Source organism: Mus caroli, unplaced genomic scaffold (genome assembly GCF_978045245.1).
Source record: "Mus caroli unplaced genomic scaffold, Mus_caroli_1 scaffold_7, whole genome shotgun sequence".
In the NCBI taxonomy this organism is placed as follows: domain Eukaryota; kingdom Metazoa; phylum Chordata; class Mammalia; order Rodentia; family Muridae; genus Mus; species Mus caroli.
In genome coordinates this window covers 33707863-33721763 of record NW_028227262.1, presented here as the reverse complement: position 1 = coordinate 33721763, position 13901 = coordinate 33707863, and the positions used below count along the sequence as shown (strand labels likewise).

At 45.7% G+C, this 13901-nt stretch overlaps 1 protein-coding gene across 1 annotated transcript in view; it reads right to left on the bottom strand.

Moving 5' to 3' along the window:
- Window positions 1-13328, bottom strand: part of Vgll4 (vestigial like family member 4) — a 118634-nt gene extending 105306 nt beyond the window's left edge. Inside the window, exon 1 of the mRNA XM_085840151.1 lies at window positions 13310-13328. The gene's annotated coding sequence lies outside the window, so the exon portion shown is untranslated. The remainder of the gene's footprint in view (window positions 1-13309) is intronic.
- Between the last annotated feature and the right edge of the window lie 573 nt (window positions 13329-13901).

Below are 13901 nucleotides of genomic sequence, written 5' to 3'. Positions count from 1 at the left end.
TTTTTTCTTTTACTGCCACAATTAAGGAAAACATTTGCTTAGCATAACCAGCCACTAACTTCATAAAACAGACGGAAGCTGGACTTCTGGCTGGTTTTACCAAAGCTCCACCTGCATGCCTTCTGGCTGCCCTCGAACCCTTGTCTCTAGAAAGGAGAGAGAGAGAGAGAGAGAGAGAGAGAGAGAGAGAGAGAGAGAGAGAGAGAGAGAGAGAGAGCCCCAATTGAGAAAAAGGCCTGTGGGCAAGACTGCGGGGCATTTCTTTATTAGTGATTGATGTGGGAGTGCCAGCCGCCCCACCCCCACCCCGCGGTGGGTGGGAACACCCCTCTGGGCAGTCGATCCTGGATGGTATAAGGAATCAGGCTGAGCAAGCCTTGGGGAGCTCTCCATTCAGGCTCTGCCCTGACTTCCCTACACGCTGTAAACTGAAGTGAACCCCTTCTTCCCCAGCTGCTTTTGACCAAGTGTTGATGACTGTACAGAAAGCACGCTGTAGACAATGAATGTCAGCCTAAACCACAAGGGCTTTCCCTGAGAAAGGACTGTAAGACGCCATAAAAACAATCAGTAGCTTACTTTAGTGTTGAGAAAAAAAAAAAAATGTTTTCCAGGTTCCAAGCTATTTCCCCTTCTGTTATTGGTTCATAAGGCATCCTGCATGGAATAACAATAGAGGTGGGACAGTTAATTTTGCTGGGGACTTGTGGCCCCTCATGAGGTACAACAGTCACTAGGTGGGAAGATTCGAGTGTGGCCACACTCAGGTTTCCTAGTTCCTCCTTTGAAACTCATGGTTCAGGATCTAAAAAAGAGGATTGGCTGCTCTTCCAGAAGACTCTAATTCTATACCTAGCACTCATGTCAGGGGCTCACAAGTGTCTGCAACTCCAGCTCCAGGATATCTGGCACCCTCTTCTGGACTCTGCAGGCACCTGCACTCACATGTGCAAAACCCACAAGACAGACAACACATAATGCACATAATTTAAAAATAAAAATAAATCCTGAAAAGAAAATCATAAATGAATGCCAGGAAGGCTCCCAGACTTTCTCTAAGAGTGAGTGTGTGTGTGTGTGTGTGTAAAGACAACTTGTAAGCGTTGGTTCTCTCCTTTATCTATGTTGGACGCAGGGTAGTACTTAGGTCTCAGACTTCACTATAAGCATCCTTACTCCCTCTCAAAGATGGTCTTAAACTTAGACTCTAGTTTAGTTCAGGTCTTAAGAGTGGATAAAAAGCCAGGCAGTGATGTCACATGTCTTTAATCCTAGCACCAGAGAGGCAGAGGGATGCAGATCTCTGATCAGGTTCTAGGTCTCCAGAGCAAGTTCCAGGACAGCCAAAGCTACACAGAGAAACCCTGTCTCAACCCCCCTCCTCCTGACCCCCCCCACACACCTCCAAAAAGAGTGGATAAAGAAAGTTTGCAAAATGCACCAATAAGGGTTGAAGGCAGCAAGGAGCAGTTTGGAAGGGCCCCAAGAAGGCAGCAGTAGCCTGGACCACAAAGGACCCTGGCTTGTTACTTTCTTTCTCAGGAGGGGCTAAGGAAGAGGCAGAGGGATGCAGTGAAGATCCATCTCCCTGTTTCTCTCTTGACTGGAACTCTAAGCTGCTTGGCTCACTTTAGACTCTGGCCTCTGGTGGGCAAAGGACCCTATACATCATTATCTCATTTGATCTTCATGACACCATTGGTGTTGGTTGGCTGCTGACTGATTTCCCTCTGGGGTCGGTGCAGAGGTCTAAAGGGCATCTTTAATTTCCATCACTGGCTAGACGGAGCCTTGCTCTGCAGATAAATCATGGGGACCAAGGGCTTTTCTCATGGATGTGACCAGCTTTGACCTTGGCGGGGTTTAATTTCCCTCCTTGCCTTACATCAGCAGAAGTGAACTTAAGCCTGGCAAACCTCCAGACTGTGTTAAGTCTGGCTGTTTTCATTGTGTTGGTGAAAGCAGGTGCGTGGAAAATACAGGGTGGGAGAATCTGTAAGGAACAGGAGAAATAGAACCAAATTCAAGTCCTGTGTTAAGTGCCCCAGGCTGACAGTGCACAGTGGCCAGAAATAGTTATTAAATGGCAAACTTAGGCATGTGGCAAAGTGCCTTACAGGTAATGCTACAAATGGAATAAAAAATAATTTGGCAAGGATACATAAAATGCATGTATGAATAATATATATATATATATATATGTATATATGTGCAATGAAAACACCATTTAGAGCTAGAAGCTGAGTGTGGTGGTAGACACCTGTAATCTGAGCTGTTCAGGAGACTAAAGCAGGAGGATTCCTTAAGCAAAAACATTCAATGCCAGCCTGGGTGACCCAAAAAGACCCATTCTTATCAATAACAACAAGGTAAAATGGGAACTGTTATATCTATTTTACTGTTTTTAAATGTTTTATGCTTGTGTGTGTGTGTGTGTGTGTGTGTGTGTGTGTGTAACCTTAATGTATGGCTGTGTATCAGCTGCCTATGGTGCCTGAAGAGGTCAGAAGAGGCCTAGGCTCTCTGAAGCTGGAGCTACAGGTGCTTGTGAACCATCTTGTGGGTGCCGGGAATACTGCAAGACCAGCGAGTATGCTTAACTGCTGTCTTTCCAACCCCTCCCGCCTCCCAGTCCCTTTTTTGAGACAATGTAGCCTGGGCTGGCCTGAAACTCAGATATCCCACCTGCCTCTACCACCTGAGTGCTGGAACTAACAGGGTGTATCTCACCACACCCTGTCCTTATTACATTTTTAATGTCTAAGAAACTCAAGAAAAATATTGGAAAAAATTTAAAAGTACGTGAGTATTACTTACATAGCCCACTGAATAAGCGAAGGTTGGCTTGGACATACATAAAGAATAGGTATATGTAATTCAGAAGATGAGTATCTAGAGGTGTGGAAGAGAAGCAGGCCTGGCTTGGTCCTCTTCAGAGCTCTGAGAAAGGCACCGGGAGGAGGGTGTAAGAAGGCGTGCAGGACAGGGTGTCCTGTCTACTTTTAACCTCTGTTTAAACTTTTCCACTTAACCATTAAAACATTAAAATAGAGGGTGGAGATATGGTTCAGTGGTTAAGAGCACTGGCTGCTCTTGAGGAGGACCTGGGTTCCCCCACCCCAGCACCCACATAGTGGCTCACAAGCATCTGTAACTCCAGCTCTAGGGGATCTGATAGCCTCTTCTGGTCTATGTGGGTGCTGTATACACATGGTACACAGACAGGGAAAATACTCATGCCCCTGAAATAAAAATGTGTAAATCATTTCTAACTAAATAAAAGGAACAGGAACACACACAGGGTCTGAGGACAGTGTGTGGACCAGCGCTGTACCTCTCCCCTGTACCACAAAAGCATTTTCTGGTCCCCTTTTCTCTCTGTTTGTGCCTCCCACTCCCCTGGCAGCGCTTGAGGTCCAATAGGGTGGGGACCCGGAAGTTCAAGGTCATTCTCAGGTACAAAGCCAATTAGAAGCCAGCTTGGGCTACATGAGACCCTGTCTAAAAGAAAGAGAGAAAGAGAGAAAGAGAGAAAGAGAGAAAGAGAGAAAGAAAGAAAGAAAGAAAGAAAGAAAGAAAGAAAGAAAGAAAGAAAGAAAGAAAGAAAGAGGGGAGGGAGGGAAGAAAGGAAGAAAGGAAGAAAGAAAGAAAGAAAGAAAGAAAGAGAGAGAGAGAGAGAGAGAGAAAGGGAGGGAGGGAGGGAAGGAGGGAGGGAGGGAGGAAGGAAGGAAAGAAGGAAGGAAGGAAGGAAGGAAGGAAGGAAGGGAGAGAGAGAGAGAGAGAGAGAGAAGAAAGAAAGAAAGAAAGAAAGAAAGAAAGAAAGAAAGAAAGAAAGAAAGAAAGAAAGAAAGAAAGAAAGAAAAGGAAAGGAAAGGAAAGGAAAGAGAAACAGATGACATCACATCAGAGAGAGCAGGGAAGAGGGCAGCTCCTGCAGGATCCTCAGCAGAGGGTTTTTCCCAACGTCTTTATGTAATTTGGTCAGAAAAGGTGAGGAGACTTGCTTCCAGGTGCAGATCTTACAAAGAAAGAGGTGCACAAAGCGAACTTCCTGCTCCCAAATGCCACACGTTCAGGAGAGGGTCACAACCAAAGCTAGAGCAAGGAGAGAGAGTCTGGGATCGCCTGGGGCTGGAGTTACAGACTGCAGTGTAGGGCCTGGAACTGAACCTGGGTCCTCAGGAAGAGCAGGAAGCACTCTTAACTGTTGAGCCTTCTCTCTAGCCTGACCTACTATTTCTGTTTGCCTGCAACTCAAATATGTACAGCATAAAACTCAGAGAAAACCCCAGAGACTTTCAGCTTTTAAATGCCTATAAAACATAAACATAGTTACAGTATAGACACAAACTACCAGACTTCAGTGGTCACTGAACATGGCAGGTGCCCTTGCTGTGTAGAACTGTGAAGAAGGAGTGACTCAGCTGGGCTCATGTGGGTTTCTTTAGGGGGAAAGGGTAGTGTTTGTTGTTGTTGTTTGAGACAAGGTCTCTCAGTGTAGCTCTGGCTGTCCAGGAACTCTCTCTGTGTAGACCAGGCTAGCCTCAAACTCACAGAGGTCAGCCTGCCTCTACCTCCCACTTTCAGGTATTAAAGGCATGCACCACCACACCCTGGTTAGGTTCCTTTTATTACTGTGAGCCCTCACTGACTTAACTCTTCCATATCCCTTTCTCAGGCTCCCTTGCACATTTTATGCATTCCTGTGCAAACTTGACCTTAGGGAGATTGTTCTCCACCCGAGTCATCCTATAAGAAGCCAGCTGTGATCTTTGATCGTTTAGCTGGAATACTTAACATTGCTCAGCATGGGTCTGTGATTGGCTCAGTGGGAAACAGGCCTTTTGAGGAGCTGGGTTCGATCCCCTGGAACCCATGTAATGGTGGAAGGAGAGAGCTGTCTCAAGGCTGTGCTCTGACCTCTACACATATGCTATTATGGTAGGCCTAAACCCACCCCACACTAACAACCAAATAAAACCCATTTGATAGCTGCCCAGCCTGTGCCAGTGCAACCCAGGCCTGAAATCAGCCAGAGGAGTTTTCTGCATGACCTGGCACTTGCCTATATCAAATCTTTAAAGATGAATATAAAAATTACGAAATTGAGAGGCTGGGGAGATGACTCAGCAGTCAAGAACACTGGCTACCTTTCCAGGGGACCCAGGGTTCCATTTCCTGCACCCACATGGTGGGTCACAACTGTCTGCAGCTCACTTGAGCTTTGGGGGTAATGCATGGTACACAGACAAATACCAATACCTATAAAGTAAACATAAATAAATCTTAAAAAGGTAAAAAAAAAAAAAAAAAAAAGCTAAATTGGAAGGTTTCCCTAGGCAACTCGTAAATTCCTATGAATCTATTTGTAAACCCCATTTTCATAAATTGTGACAAAGAAGTTAGGCAGCTAAGTTTTGGAGTTTTGAATAAAAACCCTGGTTTTGAGTCCTAGTACCACAATTAAATCATAATGTCCATTTTGGGGCGGGGGAATCATATTAAGTATTAAGGAAATCATATTAAGAGGGAGTTAGTGGGCATGGTTGCACACACCTTTATTCCCAGCACTTGGGAGGCAGAGACAGGAGAATCTCTGTGAGTCTGAAGCCAGCCTGATCTACAGAGTAAGATTCAGGTCTACACAGTGAAACCCTGTCAATCAATATTACTGATTATTATTGTTCATGCCCTTGTTTATAGAGCCAGTTGGCCACAGAGACTGAACAGAAACCAACTCTCTAACTTCCAGCCAAATGCTAAGGTTTAGACATGTCTCCTCACCAAAAACTCATTCTCTAAAACATAATCTGAAAGGTCACACATACATTAGCAGCATCTTGAAAGGTAATAAGAGCTAGATGAAGTCAGGAGGGTAAGCCCCGGGTGATGGCATCAGGGCTTTACAGAAGAACCCTGAGTCAGCACACTGGCCAGCTCATGGCCATATTGAGAGGCAACAAGAAAACCCAAATCAGGGGCAAGCTGTATGCCACTGCCCTGCTCTTGGATTTTCCAGCCTCCGTGACGTCTATAAAGCTTTGTTCTTCACTAGTTACCTAGACTCAGGTGTTTAGTTATAGCAAAGGCAAACAGACCAGAACACCCTGTGGGAAGAGTACGCTGCTCTCAGTGGCTGCTGTGCCCACCGGGGCCAAGTTAGGAAGTCACTCTACTTCTGAGTTAATTGTATGGGTGACCCCTTCCAAAAAGCCCAAATTCCTTTATTCCTTATACCCAGGAATCTCAAGTCAGGGAGCATGTTGTTTGTTGGCAATCATTGTAATGCCCCTGTCTCAGGTCCTCAGTAGAACTCATGAGGCACTTCCAGTCTACAGAGCTGTGGACTAAGAGAGGCTCTTACTTCTCTTTTTCCTAGTCTTTAGTCTTCATTTTTCGTAGTGCTCAGGCCAAAACTCAGGGCTTTTCAAGAAGTAAACTACACCCCCACAATTGGGCTACAACCCCAGTCTTTGGCTTTTTGAGGCAGAATTTCCTATATTGTTCAGGAGATCATATAGTCCAGACTAGCCTGAAATTTAAGAGTCCTCCTGTCTTACTCTCTAAGTGTTGGGATTACAGGTGTGTACACGATGCATAGCACCCTCTTTTCTTTATAAAATATCTAGCCTCAGCCAGACATGGTGGCTCATGCCTTTAATCCAAACACTCAGGAGGCAGAAGCAGGCAGATCTCTGAGTTCAAGGCCAGGCTGATCTCAAGACAAATTCCAGGACAGCCAGGGCTACAGTACAGAGAAACCCTTACCCTGTCTTGAAAAATCAACATATCTATCAGCCTCAAGTACTCCATTATAGTATCAGAAAATATATGAATGCACTTATAATTGTGAACTAAGATGCCCACGTGGCAAGCTAAGGCAGGAAGATTACCATGAATTCAAGACCAGAGTAGGGTAGCTTGATCTTTAAGGAGAGAACCTGTCAGAAGAAACATATGGGGAATGGAAAACATTCCATTAGAGATGCTGGGACCTGGGACCTGGGACATTGATGACCCTGTAAGGCCACAGTCTTAACTCTACTACTTTGCCCCTGACTTTAGAATGTAGGAGGCTCAGGTCCATCCATTTCTTTCTGGGGCCTGTTTTATTTTCCACTGAGAGCTAACAAGGCAGCCTCTGAACTGTAGGAAGGGCTGTCTTATTTCTTCTGCAATCTCTGGTGGCTGGCATGGAGCCTGGCTTCTTGCAGATGCTTACGAAATGTCTGTGGAAGGAATGAGAGGAAGAACCCTTCCTGGTTATTTCTGCTGCAGAAAGAATCCAAGCTCGTACATGGAGCCTGAAACTACTTTCCTAGAAAATCTGGGAAAGTACACAGGGCATGGGGGGGCGGGGGGGGGAGTGTTATATTTTAAATTTAAATGTCACAGTCGTAAGTCAGGCCAGGATAATATTATCCTAGTGTTGGACAGAAAATAGATGCTAAATGAAGACATGTGTCATGCCTGAGAAAAATTCCTCAACAGTTGCCCACAGCCCTTAAAATAAAACCCCAGATTCCTAGTGCTTTTGGCTCCCTACTGCTACATACACACACACACACACACACACACACACACACACACACACACACTGCTTTTTTTAAAAATGGAGACAATTTTAGATTTACAGATACTTGTGATAAACAATATTGCAGTTAAGATTCCATAAACCCGCCCCCAGTGCCCACGGGGTACCACTTTCTAACAACTAAACAACTAAGACTTGAACATTGACACAGTTCACAAGAGCCTGGGGAGTCCAATGTCAAGGCTCATTGGCCTTGGTGGGCCAATAGGGTAGGGCCTGTTTTCTGCTTTCAAGATGATGCCTGTTGGCTTTGTGTTCACCTGGTGTCGGGCAGGAGGGCAGGAGAGCTGAACTCATAACTCTCAAGCCCTTTTATAAAGATCCTGAGTAACTAAGTTACTCTGTTACTTAAGTAGTTTAGATATTTTGCTGTGATAAATCACTCCGACTAAACAACTTAAGAGAAACAGTTTATTCCAGCTCATGGTTCCAGCTCATGGTCCCCATTCATTGTGGGGAAGTCAACACAACTGGAAGTATCTGGTCCTGTCTCATCCACAGTCAAGGAGAAGAGAAGGATGGGATGAATGCTGCTGCTCCCTTTCTCTACTTTTACAGTCCAAGATTGCAGCCAGGGGAATGGTACCACCCACAGTGAGCCGTTCTTCCCAGCTCAATTAACGCAATCAAGATAATTCCCCACAGGCATACCCAGAGGTCTATCTCCCAGGTCATCCCAGATTATTTTAAGTGGATGATTAACACTCATTATATCACAGTACCTAAGTTCACAGAAGAAGGTTCTAAGTTACTGCAGAAAGCCTCCACCTTCTGATTCCATCACTGTGATGGGTAAGTTTCAATGGGTGCACACATATGCCAACCACAGCAGTGTATATGTATATGTGTATGTGTATGTATATGTATAATGTGTGTATATGTATATATATAATGTGTGTATATACACATATGTATATGTATATGCATATATATGTATATGCATATGTGTTCAGTTCTACAGCATCACAACATATATAGGTCTACACATGTATCTCAGCACTTAAGACATAGAATGGCTCGTTGCTCAAGAATTCCTGATATGCCTTTAGGTTGTTTTGATTCTTTGTCTTTGTGACAGGGTTTCATTATGTAGATCAGGCTGACCTGGAACTCACAGAGATGCACCTGCCTGCCTCCTGAGTGCTGTGATTAAAGTCATGTGCCACCATAACCAGTCCCCTAATGTAATCACACTCTCTTCCTACCATCACTGACCCTTGGAAAACACTAATATATTCTGCATTTCTAAAATGTTGTATTTTCAAAATGTTATATTTATGGAATTATGCAGGATGGGGTCCGTCTTTAGGGGGATTTTCCTCTTTGTCTCTGTGTAATCGGTTGGCAAATTCATCCATGCAGTTATATACATCAATCGTCCATCCCCTTACTGAGCAAGCCTCTGTTGTGTCAACAGTCTGTACAGTCACTCATCTGTGGACAGATCTCTGGGACTCATCTTGGTTTTAAGCTATGCACACAAAGCTAGTGATAGACATTCACACATGTAAATGTTCATCTTCATTATCAACTTGAAGTTCAGAATCACCATGGAAACACATAGTGGGTGTGTCTATGGGTGGTGCCATCCCCTAGGCTGGGGTCCCAGACTGAAGAAAAAGAGGAACATGAGCTGAGCACTGGTATTCTCTGCCCTCCACTTCCTGGCTGGGGATATAATGTGACCTGCTGCTCCATGCCCCTGCTGTCACACCCTTCCCACTCTGATGGACTGTACCCACAAATTATGAGCCGAAAGAACCCTCCCTTGCTTAAGTTGCTCTTGTTAGAATAAAATGAGGAAGGGGGCAGAAGAAATGGCTCAGTGGTTAAGAGCGCTTGCCACACTCGCAGGGGATCCACCCAAGTTCAGTTCCTCGTACCCACAGTATATGGGTCACAGCTACCTGTAACTCCAGCTCCAGGGGATCCAGTGCCTTCTTCTGGCTTCCCAAGAGCACCCACACTCATCTGTAAAATCCCTCAAACAGACAGACAGACACAACTAATTAGAAATAAGAAATTAAATAGTTTAAAGAAATACAAGAAAAGTTACTAATACCTTGTGCTTGCCATGTATACATACATAAGATATGGGAACCTAGACACATATACATGTATACACTCAGCACATACACACACACACACACACACACACACACACACACACACAATGGCATATTCTCTCCTGCTTTTTGAGCATTGCACTAGCTAGCTTTTAATGCTGTGATGAACACATACAATGACTTACAAAGAGGAAACATTTATTTTGACTTGCAGATTCAGAGATTTTAGCGCATGGTCACTTGGCCTTGTTGCCTTGAGCTCATGGCAGTGTAGATATCATGGCAGGAATGCATGGTGGCAGAGGCTATCACCTCATGACAGACCACAACGAGAGAAAGGAAGGGCTGGGGTCCCAACATCCCCTTCAAGGGCATATCCCATATGTTGGGCAGATGACTCAGTGGGTAAGGTGCTTGCTGTGCAACTAAAAGGATTGGAATTCAAATCCTCAGGGCCCACCTAAAGCCAGGCATGGTAGCATATGTCTGTAACCCTAGTAACCAACCACAGCAAGATGCAAGGTGGAGATAGGAGAATTCTAGAAGCTTGTGGTCGGGCTAGCCTGATGTTCACAGGATCAAACAATAAAGTGACTCTGTCTCAAACTGGGCAGGAGGCAAGAACTGACACCTGAGGTTTTCCTCTGATCTCTACATGTGTGCTGTGGTACATTCACAACCCCTGTCCCAACATGCACACACACACATAAAGCAAGGGCACACTCCTAATGCTCTGGCTAGGCTCTATCTCCTAAAGGTTCTTCAGTTTCCCAGCACCACCACAGAGTAGTAGCAAAGCCTTCAAAACATGGGCCACCAGGCAGACTTCAGGATCTAGACTATAACCTGGGTGTGGTGGTGGAGGCTTGCAAAGCACTCAGAGAGAGGAGAAATGACTTCAAGGCCAGCCTAGGCTACTATTCCTATCCCCCAAAGATCCAAATTATGAACCCCCACCACCACAACCCCTTGCTGGGCCCTACTACTGAGGCAGGATGCCAGACACACTCACATTCCCACCTGTACTTTCTGGGAACTTGGTTCTCACAGACTCAGGGCTCAGGGTTTTATTCAGAAGGGAGCAATGAACGTGGGGGATAAAAGCATTTCCCAGGAGATAGCAATCCTGCCCTCCATCCCTCCTCCTCCCCCCTTTACTTCTCTGCCTCCCTTCTTCTCTCTTTCCCAACTACATATTTAAGTTTATTTATATTTCTCTTCAATATAAATCAATCTCATAATGTAAGAAATGTCTACGGATCCAAACATGACCAGGCCAACACAATGAGCCTTTAGGAGCAGCAGGAATGGCTCCTTCACACCCACAGCAGCTTGAGACCCCTCACTATTTGCATGTTGGCCTTAAAGATGGCAAGAGTTGGTTCTGCCCAGCATCAGTTAGGGTACTGGAACATCTCAGCTTGTGTACACAGAACCAAAGACATCCTAGACATCCATCTCAACAAAGCATCCTCTGTATTGAGTTAGCTGTAAAATACTTTCCAGGATATAGCCTGAGTTAGCCTTGGGATTAGCCCTGTAAAACAACCCCTAGGTTGGAATGTTCATAAACATTGACTTCTGCAAAGAGCTCCATGACACACACACATGGTGACTGAGGCCTTGGGGCTTAGATTCACATTCTAGCTCAGTAAAGTCTCAGAGAATGCCAAGAGTGGGAAGAGAAGTGAGATGATGTAAACATCTGGATGCAGAGAGAGTGGTGGTGAACATCTGTAATCTTATTACCACTGGGAAGGTAGAGGCAGGAGAATCAGATACTCAAGGCCATCCTCAGCAGCATGGGAAGTTTAAGGCTAGCCTGGGCTACAAGAGAACATGACAATAAAGAGAAGGCAAAGAAAAAAAGAGGAGAGGAGAGGAGAGGAGAGGAGAGGAGAGGAGAGGAGAGGAGAGGAGAGGAGAGGAGAGGAGAGGAGAGGAGAGGAGAGGGAGAGGGGGAAGGGAGGGAGAGGGGAGGGGAGGGAGAGGGGAGGGGAGGGAGAGGGGAGGGAGAGGGGGAGGGGAGGGAGAGGGGGAGGGGAGGGAGAGGGGGAGGGGAGGGAAGGGAAGAGAAAAGTTGTCTTAGGAACTGGTTGCTTTCAGGAGGAAAAGACCTAAACCAAGTGTCTTAGTCAGTTTTCTGTTGTTATATCCAAATGTCAGAAGCACGGCCATTTTATAAAGAAATAAGGTTTGGGTTTGTTGGGTAAAGGTTCTTACCACTGAGACTAATGACTTGAGTTTGATCCACAGAACTCACACTGTAGAAGGGGAGAACCAACTGTACAAGTTGTCCTCTGGCCTACATACACACACACACACACACACACACACACACACATGAATAAATAAGTGTAGCTTTTTACGGTTTAAGAAGAGGAAAGGTTTCTTCGATTCATAATTTAGGAGGTGGGAAGTGCATGTGCATGGCCCCAGGTGTGCAGGGAGAGGCATGCGAGTCCTGCTTCCTCTTCTTTATAAATCTGGTAGTCGTTTTGGTAGTTCCAGAGACTGAACCCAGGACGCTTGCATGCAAACAAGCACTCACCCAGCCAACTGTATCCAAGGCCCTGGCTCCATCTTTGCACAGGCATCTGCATGTTGACCATGAGGCTACACCCTGAAGACCTGACAACCAAACCCTGAGCACCTCCCTCCTCCAAGCATCTAACATCAGATCCCATGTCCCTCTTCAGTGTCTCACAGTGGGAGATCCAAGTCCACCTTTACAATGACTGTGATGACAGGGCTATCACTCACCATCTTTTATCTGAGCAAATCAATGTTCAGAGAGGTTCAGCTATTTCCCCAAGACTGCACAGCTGGCCTGACAGAGCCAGGCTGAAGTGCGGAGGACCATCTCAATCCACAACACTTTCCTGAGGAGCCACAGCAGCAACTGAGCACATCTGACTCAAATTCTGTTCTCTCCAGTCTTCACACTACTCACATAGGAAGCTTGCTAGGTATGTCCTCTAAGCCTGAGAAACACTGGGAAATCCTACTATCCTGAGCCTGGTTGGCAGGGTCCCTTCTCCCTACCTCCCTAGTTCCCTCAGCCCCAGCCTGGCCAGATGCCTACCCTAAGCTGGCAAAGGATGCCTTAGGAATGGCATTCACAGTTAGTTAGAGAGACCAGACAACACAATATCTAGGGCTCTGGCAAAGAATGGCATAGCTACGTCTCATCATAAGTCTGGGCTTTGCAGACATCTTCCCCTGAGTGACCCAAAGAACAAGGCCACCAGGCAGCTTTCTATTGCTGTGGTAAATGCCATGGCTCAAAGTAGCTTGGGGAAGAATGGGTTGATTTCAGCTCACATTTCCCAGATCACAGTTCATCACTAACTGAAGCCAGGGCAGGAGCTCATGGGAACCAGCAGACAGGAACTGAAGCAGAGCCATGGAGGAGCATTGCTTACCTGCTTGCTTCTCATGGCTTGATTTGATTGCATTTCTGTATATCCCAGAGCCACCTGCTCAGGGGTGGCACCAGTCACAGTAGGCTGGACCCTCCTACACCAATCATTAATCAAAAAACAAACAAAAACAAACTTGCCCACAAGCCTCAAATAGAAACTTTTTCTCAACTGAGGCTCTTTCTTCCCAAATGGCCCTCGCTTGTATCACATTGACAAAAACTTACCAGCACAGAATCTTTTTCAGGTGATGGGGAGGGACATGGACAAGCACACCAGCCTTCCAGTGTTAGGGACACTTGATTCTGTCCAGCTACGATGCTCAGCTTGCCCCTGAAGAGAAGGACATTGTCACCTTTGCTAAACTGCATTCAACAGTTACTGCCAAGGCAGCTTGGTAAAGTACCCATCCTCTCACAGCCAAGAGACCCCAGAGCCGCAGAGAAACCTCTAAGGAGCTCTGCCCTGCTGGCCACACCACTGAACAGCGCAGAGCTAACTGACTCATTCACCCTGTGGGGGCTGCTGGTTATAGGGTCCAGATTTGCCAGACTGTTTGCACAACCCATCATGATTTCATTCATAAAACATCTATCCTCCCCAAGGTAGATCCTGCTTCATGCCTGTTTATCCTCATGAGTGATATTAGTTAGCATGGTCCAGCATCATATAATGACTGGTCATCAGGTAATCTGGGAGTCAAATTCTAGCTTTCCTGTTAAAAACAAGTTCTTTCAGGGCTTTATAGTACCTGGACTATAGTAGATGCTAAGTGTTGTTGCCCTTTGAGGTGCTCGATACGTGTTGGTTTTCAATGTC